Genomic DNA, 9969 nt, shown 5'->3' with positions numbered 1-9969 from the left:
TTGCACATTCCAATTGTTATGTTCTCATTGGTCAGTTTAAAAAAAAAATTGTACTTGCAAAGTTACTTTTCCCTCTTGCCCTCTCTTCTCTCACTTGCCCTTGCAAAGTTACTTTTCCCTCTTGCAAAATTTCCTATCTATTTCTCATTACTAATTTTCTCTCTCTTTCCCTCTCTTCTCCCACTTTTCCCCTCCCGTGTTCTCTTCGTTTCCTATCTCTTTTACCTCTCAAACCCTACCGCCGTCGTTCCCCTTTCACCACCCTTCTCTGACCGGTACAACTCAAAACGGAAAAAGGAAACATTTTTCTTTCTCTTCATATCTATCTTTATCTTCAAACTTTCTCTAATTGCATCCCTCTATTCACTTTCTGATTTGAAAAAAATTAGGGTTTCAAAGATATGGAGCAGGATCATAGTTACAGGATCAAAGTGTTGGAGCACGGGGAAGAATCAAAGACACTTTCCATCCTTACCAGCTGCTTTTCTTCAACAGACTCAACCCATTTTAGGGTTTTTTATTTCCCTTCTCATTCTCTTTATATTTCTCTTTCTCTCCTCTATCCTTCCCTTTACATGCTTACTAACACAACAAGTTTTGGTTAATAACATAACATGTTTTGTATGTAACAGATTTCTCCATGAAGGCGGGCTTAAGGCTTTAAGGTATGTTTATGTCACTTATAGCTTTTTTTTTCTGGTAGAAAATTTTGCTTTCATAGCTTCATTTTTTCTGGTTTTATTGTAGTATTCTGGTTTTCATGGCTTCATGACCATGTTTTAATGGGTTTCACTTTAATGGTTTTTGTTTAAATGATTTCATTGTTCTTCTGCTGCTGAATATGACTTGTGGAACCCATTTGTAGCATTGAGATTTTCTTATTTGTTTGTTTCTTAACTTGGTTTGTTAGGATTGCAATGGTTGAGAAAAGGATTGCAATGTCTACGCTAATGACGGTCTGCACATTCATAAAACAGAAGCATGATAGTAAGTAAATAAACATATGATTGCAATTGTTACTGTGATTGCTATTTTAGAAGCATTATCTTGACTTTTCTTTTGCTCTCTTAGGTGATTAACTTGCTCTATTTGGCATTTTTGATTGCAGGGGGTTGTGGTGCTTATGTAGTTTTAATATCTAAATATGATCCTTTACATGATAGAGTCGACGATTTTACCGCTAGCTCTTGTCTCACACTACTCTGTAGCATACATGGATGTTCAATAACAACAGGTGAAAGCATTGGAAATACCAAACGCAAATTTATTGTTTGAGATATATTTTTTGAGAACCTGATTGCTATAGTGCTTCTAAAATATATAATGAATCTGATTGCTATAGTGTTTCTACAAATGTGAATCTGATTTGCATGGCCAGTGGTCTTTGAGTTTCAAATGATGCTGGATTCTCAGGCAGTCCTTTGTTTGTTCCTAGCTTTGTCATCAAGAACATAATTGTTGGATTCTTAAGCTATAAGTATGTTTTAATTCCAATTTCTAAGTCATACAATTTCTTATATGTCAGACACCATAATACTTGCACATGACGTTACATTCAATTACTTCTATTTTCTTAACTTTTAATTTTGTCAATGTCGTGTCTGTGTTAGTGCTTCATAGTCGTTATTCTGTGTATGATGATTTATGCAGAGTTCCAAGTGTTGTTGCTAATGAAAATGTACCAACACTCCTTTTTGTTAATATAAAGGTTTCCTCATTCTATTCACACACCATATTCATATTCATTTTACTTTTATCTCACAGGTCACTAACAAGACAATATTTACATTACCCAGATGTCATTGGGGTTCTCTGTGATGTCGTCAAGACACAAACTGCAGGTGTGTATCCATTTACTGTTAAACTTTATGTTCATTATGTACCCTGCTATCTATTTTATTTACTGGATACAATACCATGTTGTCTATCACAACCTTTTACAATTAAATAGTTACTTCTCTGATATTTATAGTTACCATTATGTACCATTTTCATACGGAATCAACATATCTCGAACCAATTTCCATCATCTTTCTATTTATTGTTACATGATGTGTCTATGCCTATTAATTTAATCTATTTCTATTTCATAATATAAAACCCCAACAAGATTTGACTTTTACCATTTCAATCCAAAAAAACTCAACAACCTGGACATTCTTCAGGAAACGTTTTTCAACTCAGGTGTTGATGTCTTCTTCAACTCAGCATGCAATATCAAAACCTGGTATTCATGAAATCCACATTGAAGTTACCATCTTATTGCTGGGACTTTTCCACATAGAAGTTTATTCTGAATTCCAACTTATCAGTTGTAAATAATTGAACACACATTAACTTTTAATTCATTGCATACCTCTCTGGTTTCAACTAAGTTCATCTTATGTCAATTTACAATGTTAAAACAACTATAACAGCTTACATTAGGTCTAACATTGACATTACTACATTAGGATCCAACGGCAATCGGTGGAACGTCCTTATAGTTCATTTGGTGTGCTGTTCGGTGGGTTGGCAAATTTTGTCTATTGGAGTTTGTTGTCATGAGTGCATGTGTTTGTAGGCCATGTCTTTATTTTTCTGTTAAGATGTTAGCAAATTTTTATACCATTTTTATCTGAGTTCATTACTGCTATGGATGTAAAATGCTTGGAGTTTGACGTTGGAGACTGCATAGTTGATAAGGTGTTTCAATAAGGAATTAAACAGTTCTGTATCTTTGTTTTGATCCATTTGACATTACGTAGCCTTCATTTACTTGGTGTATATGGTTGTTTTGTAATATTTTTTTGTAAAACAATTTGTCTTAAACATTAATCATTGAATTGATTTTATTTCTAAACTCATTTTGCTAATAATATTTATGGTATGATATAAGTACCCATCAGGTTAATGTTTTAGTTTCTTTTTCCAAAACTTGCTTTATGCATTTATTGTAAAAAACCATAAACTAAAGCCAGCCTTAGGAATACGAAAATGTAGAAAAAGTCTCAACATCATGGATCAAAGTTTTAAAACTTTAACATTAAATGTACCATATTTTATCTATAGTTTTATTTTCTATTTATTATATTTGTTTATTATTACTAAAAGATATAATTAATTTATTTTTTATTTAAAAATGTATTTTATCAAATTGAATAATATTACATAGTCATTCACATAATTACTTTTTTATCTTACGGGTCACTATCACTAAATATCTATTTAATTTTAATTAATAATTTTTTTATTTGAATACAAAATTTTTATATTTAAATATCAAATCTTTTTCTTCTTTCTCAATGTCACAAGTTATTCTTTATTTTTTTTTATGAATATTTAATACAATTGAATTTATATAATAATTATTTATTTTATAATTAAGTAATTCAATTTAAATTCATACGAATATCTAAGTACATTCTTTGTCAAGTTTATCATTATATTTTGTATAATAATATTGCAAACTTTCTGTTTTAATATTTTGACTTCATTTTTTCATTGCACTTTCTCAGTTAAATTGAATTTTTTAGAAATGTATATAAATAAATTATATATTAAATTTTACATTTATATCTAAAATTTTGCATTTGTATTTGATACTATATAAGTGTTATGACATTAAGACTCATTCATTTATTTTCATATTAACAAATATTTTGTTGTTAATTTTTTTATTTTATAATTACTATTTGAAGATTCTAAATTAATTATTTATATCTAAAATTTTACATTTATATCTAAAATTTTACATTTGTATTTGATACTATATAAGTGTTATGACATTAAGACTCATTCATTTCTTTTCATATTAACAAATATTTTGTTGTTAATTTTTTTATTTTATAATTACTATTTGAAGATTCTAAATTAATTACTACATTTTTTTTAATTATTTACACAATATTATAATTAAATTACCCGTGCGGGAGCACGGGTCTCTTACTAGTTAGTATCTGAAAGAGTAGAGAGCATTCAATTTATGTTTGAAAATTCTTACCTCAAATTGCGTCATTCCCTATATATAGGGGAGAGGAGTAACAACCTCGGTATCTATTAGGTGTGGAATACGGGTGATCGTTGGATGCGCTTGAGGCGTAAATCTCCTACACTGAGGTATAGGATAGTGATGTGATAAGGGGAAGATTTTTTAAACATGACCATGTAGTCGGTTGATAGGTTTTTCCCCGGAGCATCCTATCTCGTGGTTGTCAATCCGGTAAGGATATGGTCGGCCTAAAACAGTTGCCCCGCAAGCCCTTTTGCTTGAATATCAAGGTGAGGGTATGGAGAATTTCACTCTCCGCTCCCGATAACCCATGTTTGTGATTCTCTTGTTTGGAACATCAAATGTCTATTAGGAGGCGCCATTATTAACATTCTTGGAAACCGAAAAACTTGAGTGTTACATGCGAGAGACGGGATCGTTGATAGGACACCTTTTTTCTATATTGCCAGAACATAAGTATAGGAAAAAATAAACTCATTTTCCTTTAGACCTTTCTTTTCTCTTCATTCTTGAGCAGGTACCTATTTCCTCTTTGAAAGTTTGCCTTTTTATACTCAAGAACGTTAGCACAATTTGGCTAAAATATTGCTGAAGATTGTGAGAGGGAACCAAACGTATCCAACATCTTAATGGGATTGTTCCATATATTCTTCCATTGTGTTTGTTTTCACCAAAGATGGTATCCTAAGGATTTTATTGAAGTGGGGGAACCATCACATTAGGGTTCCACCACTCCTACTAAGGTCGATAGAATATACAGCGAATATGGTGAATGCACCATTCATCTTAGTGCCGACGATACGGGTCTTTGAAGACTTTCCTGAGTTTCTTCCCTTTGGGAACCGGTTCTTCCTGGTAACTCCACTTCATCCCTAGATCATGCAATTGTTTGTGGAGCCGGGCCAAAGGTAAAGGGTAAGTGCAACCCTTTATTTCCTCATTTCTGGTCGACGAAGCATTTCTTCATAAAAAATGACACCTATGTTAATCAAGAGGACAATTTTTCTGATGAGGACTTTAATCAAAAGAAGAGATTGGTAGGCTTTGTTAACAGCCTGGGATATCTTTAGGACAGAGTCTCCTTGGTCAAGGCTGATAAGAAGCATTTCAAGCATGTGATAGATGTTTCATTGCTTATAGGGGCTTCCTCTATTTTTTAATGTTGGTTTCCCCCTTTTTTAGGTTCTTGTCAAGATAACAATCGTGTTCCCGTGTAGATGTAATGAGGAATGAAGTGAGGATCTGAATCCTGAAGCGGGAGATATAGCCACCCGTCACTACAGTAAGCTCTTGTCTTTCTCCATAATCCCCTTAGAATGTTGCTATTTTGACTACCCCTTCGGGTTAGAGAATGGATCCTTGGACTTTTCTTGGTCCTTCTTGGAATTTTTTGACAATCTTTCTGGGAAGGTTGTAAGGGATGAGTTAAATAGTCTGGCGCGGTCTTCCAAGTGAGCTTCGGTCGCTTTAACTCAAGGAGGATTTGGCCCCTGAAGAGCTCTTTGGACGGACTAGGCTCGTGACGACAAGCGTCGGTTAGAGATGAGTGTCAACAGTCTAAATCTTCAACGAGATACATATTTACGGGAGTTGTAGAAGGTCTCCATCTCTTTGAAAGAGGTAATCAAAGATTTACCTCTGTTTAATTTTCCTAGTACCGCGAGTAGTTAGGTGATACATATGACAAAAAATGGTATGCCATATGTTAAATCTAACCGAGCGAGGTCGTAATTAGAACTGTGACTAAGTTCCAATCGGAAGGATTACATTCCCAAAAAGGTATCTCGCTTCTAATGAGAAACTACGGGTGGCTAAGCGGCGGCCCGCCCAGCCCCGTCATATGCCCGCCAAAAAAAAGAGCGGGGCGGGCAAGCCCGCAAATTGAAATGAGCATAAAAACCTAGCCCGCCTATTTTTTTATTTATTTTTTTCATTTTGTTAATAGATTGTTTTACATTTTAATTAGATTTTTCACATAGTTTTTAGAACAACTTTTTATAAAGCATTTTTTAACAAATTTTACTTAAAAATATTGCATATATTCATAAATAAATCTATAAAATAAAACCATCAAGAATTAGAATTAGTAGAATTAATTTAAAAAAATAGTGGATTTTGACGGAGCGGCGGATTTTGGCGGGCGGCGGATTTGGCGAGACGGGCTATGGCGGGCGATGTTTTTGGCTGGGCGGGCTACGACGGAGGCCTAAAATGTCAACCCAACCCGCCATTTTTTGACGAGTGGGCGGTGTCATACCCTAATTTTTGACCCCCCTGAGATGACATATCTTCAGGATTTTCATCAGGTCAAAGCAAGTACCCAGAGCAGTCACTTCTTCATCTGGCATTTAATCGAGGATGTTCAAAGACAAGAAAACTCAGGCAAAGGATTAATCAGTAGAAGGATTAGTCTCTAACATAATCATAGGACTCAAGAGCTTCATTTTTTCACCTATGATTGATTAGACACTCAGTCATCTGAGTACAGATTTACTCAGGTCACCAGACTAGGGTTTTTGAGCCTATCAAGGACTAAAATCAGGGATCACCTTTGGGAAACCCTAAAAAGCCCCAGGGGATCATTCAAAGACATCAATCATCTTTAAATAGCTCATATGACAAGATCCACTGGACATCACACCTCAATTCAAAGTCTACAGTCATTATTTTCATATGGTCGACAATTAGGGTTTTTGACCTAATTCACCATGATAGTTGACTTTTAATCAGAGGCATGGATCCAAAACTCAAGACATGATTCAAGAACCTCTACTACCTCAATATAACCCATTTACATCACTCATTTGAGGAGAAGATCTTGATTCTACACAAAAGTCCAAATTTTCACTTTATCAGGAAAAAGTCAACTGTATGGGTTCACCTTTGACTTTTAAGATTTTTGGTCAAACCATGACTTTCAAAGATCAATATCATCAATATATGGATATTAAAGTCATTTGACCAAAGAAATTCAAAGAGATTCACCAAGGAGCAAAAAGTCAGGAATTAGGGTTTTTGAGGGCATTGTGGGAACTCAAAATTTCACCTACACAACTCAAAAAAACTTCCAACATGAAAGTTGTAGATCTTGCAAAATAAAACAACATCTTACATAGGAACTTTTTTCAAAAGATCAACCATTTAAGAGTTTTGGAATTTTGAAGCTTTAGGTTATAAAAACTTAGAAAATTTTCTAAGTGTTTTTAACCTAGTTTTCATCCAACTTTGGGCTCATTTTTCACAAATTTCCCAAATGATTCTGAAGGAACCATAAACTAATGATTTGAAGTAGATTTTTAGGGCTTTCCAAATTGTGTTCAACCTTCTCCAAATTCATTTTGAGCTAAGAGTTATGCTTGTTCAAAGTTGGCCTCATGAAGTGAAATTATAGGTCATGCCTCATTTTTGAACTTTGAAAATTTGTGCACATGACCTCATTTATGGATGCTACATGACCCATACCACATCTGAAAACATGCTATGCATTCATTTTCACCATAGCATAAGAATTGAGGAAGATTCCCAAAACAAGAACATGTGATTATGTAATGATTACATTTGGGAATTTATGGCAAATTGATGAATCACCCAAGGAATCTTCTCATCAACCAATTAGAGCTCATTTCTGTCTCAGAATTGTCCCCTAAGATCAAGCAAAATCGAGGGCTAGGGGATTGATCAAATGGAATCAAAATTCTCATCATTGCATAAGAGATATTTGCAAACTTCCTTCATGGCCAAGAAAACCAAATCAACCTCACTAAGCAAGCTCACTCCTCTACAACTATACTGAACCATTTGCCTATAAATAGGAGAGCATACCTCAGTAGAAAAACACACCAAAGCAACAGAATTCTTGCTTTCTCTTTTCTTTCTTCATACTTAGTTTTTTCAAAGGTCCTTTGGCAAGAAGACTCGGATTCTTCAAGCCAAAGCTCTCTCTTTGAAAATAAGTATTCAAACACATTGAGGGAGGCATTTAGAGGTGATCCAAACCTCTGGAACACTTCTGGGCGTGGAGAATCATCATCTTCACCTCTCATTTGGAGCACTTGCAGTTGGAGGACCACAGAACAATTCAGGAGGTTCCAATCAAGGTTAGGCATCCAGGCACGTTCCTCAGATCATAGTGAAGCTGTTCAGATGGCTGCAGCTCATCTGTAACTCCAGAATCATCATCCTCCATGTTCACTTGAAGCTCAAATCGAAGGAGTCGAGTAGAGCAATTCAGAAGGTTTGAGGACACAACAAGCATCCAGTTAGCATCACTGAGTCCCAAGGAAGCTTTTGGGATCATTCATACAAGCCCAGGTGCTCTCTATCATCCTCACGACCTCCATTTTCAGATGTAAGTTTCTGAACTTCATCTCTTTAATTTAAGCACTCTTTGTGATAAAGCTCGATTCTATCTTGTTCAGCATCATCAGAGGATTGAAAACCCTCTATCATCATTCATTTATCTTTCAGTATAGTCATTTAATTTGATTTTCAAATTTTAGGGTTCTTCACGTTTTTTAGTAAATTAGTTAGATGTAGTTAATATAAATTTATGTTAGTTACATATTTAGAATCGTGAGTGAGTTTAGAACAAGTTTCATGTTTACACCTGGGCCATTGGTTGAGATTTGAGAGAATCAGAATTTCAAAAATGTTGGAGCTTGAGGTTGAAGACGAAGATGGAGGGTGGCGCCATTTTTCAAATCTCTGAACAGAGTTTATTTTATATTTAATGATATGTGTTTCATAAACGAATGAATAACTTGCCCCAGTGGCCACACATGCGCTCTTAGTCTCCTCATGCCCAAGGTCTGAGGTTCGAATCCCCCTCGCCTCAGACCTTTTGATTTTATTTTCTTTTTTGCTTCTATACACTTGAACACTATATAAATTGCATTGAAACCAGCTTACTATCACCACACGCGCGTTGGCTCAGTGGTGTTTGTTTTGAGTGTGTGACCTAGAGGGCGTGGGTTCAAATCCTCCAAGGGCCAAACTATTTTTTTAACACCCATTTTCTTTCATTTTTCTCACAAACTTCACACAATTAATTCACCTATCAAATTAAGTTATTTTCACTTCATTTTCCACACACTTATTATTTAATATATCTATTTTGTGAATAATCAAAAAAATCATAAAAAATATTATTTATTTCATGTATTTTTATTAGGTTTAAAATAGTATGTTTTTAAGTGTTTTCTTAAATACTTTAGATATATATACTCATTTGGTTTAACCTAATTATTTTGGGGATAATTTTATGATAAAACCCTAATTGTTTAGGTCTTAATTAGGTAAAGAGCTTTATCTTTACCTTAATTAAGTTGACTTTTGTCAATTTTCAAAATTGTTTTCGATCTCCGATTAAACAAGATGATTAAGGTTTTCAAACAACAAAACTTACATCATTCCAATCTTCATTTTCACTGCTTCACAAACAGTAAATAATCTTTGGGCCTCTAATAGAGTGTAAGTCCCAACACCTTCTTCTCTTCTTAGCTTGTTTTCAAAACTGTATTTTCAAAATCTTCTTTCTGTTTTCAAAACATTCTTCTGGTATTTGAAGGGCATTATTCCCGGTGAAACTCTTCAGATACCTATGTGACCTTTGTCCATCTTCACTTCTTCTGTTTTCAAAACCATTAACTGTTTATCATATATATATTCAACTGTTATCCATCAATTGCTGGTAAGGCTTTGTACATACTTCTTCAAAGGCCTCCACTCCATCCAGGTTAGGCTTTACAAGCTTTCAATTTACAGTCTTTATTTAAATTATTGTCAAATATAGAACTGTTTATATATATATATTAGAACTACGTTTGAGTGTAAACCCTAGGACAGTTAAACTATATATATATTATAGGAATATGGCCTAGGATTGAGAATGTCTTCCCGGTGAAGGCTCTTTCCTAATTAGAGATCTGTAGTTCAAACCCCCAAGATGAATTATTCCCGGTGAAACATCTTGGCAAAAA

The 9969-nt window shown here is 34.2% G+C and overlaps 1 long non-coding RNA gene across 4 annotated transcripts; it reads left to right on the top strand.

Annotated features, from left to right (window-relative positions):
* Positions 1 to 258: 258 nt before the first annotated feature.
* On the top strand, positions 259 to 2442 carry LOC131598986 (uncharacterized). Of its 4 annotated transcripts, XR_009282479.1 has the most exons (5): positions 259 to 665; positions 911 to 956; positions 1109 to 1477; positions 1765 to 1841; positions 2166 to 2442. It is a non-coding gene; the product is annotated as an uncharacterized LOC131598986 (long non-coding RNA). The 4 variants fall into 4 exon arrangements; XR_009282480.1 differs by having other exon boundaries at positions 911 to 1234; XR_009282478.1 differs by having other exon boundaries at positions 911 to 1234; positions 1709 to 1841.
* Positions 2443 to 9969: the final 7527 nt, after the last annotated feature.

The sequence above is a fragment of the Vicia villosa genome, linkage group LG4 (genome assembly GCF_029867415.1).
Source record: "Vicia villosa cultivar HV-30 ecotype Madison, WI linkage group LG4, Vvil1.0, whole genome shotgun sequence".
Classification (NCBI taxonomy): Eukaryota; Viridiplantae; Streptophyta; class Magnoliopsida; order Fabales; family Fabaceae; genus Vicia; species Vicia villosa.
Note: the sequence above shows the minus strand (reverse complement) of the source record. Positions and strands in the feature narration are given on the sequence as shown.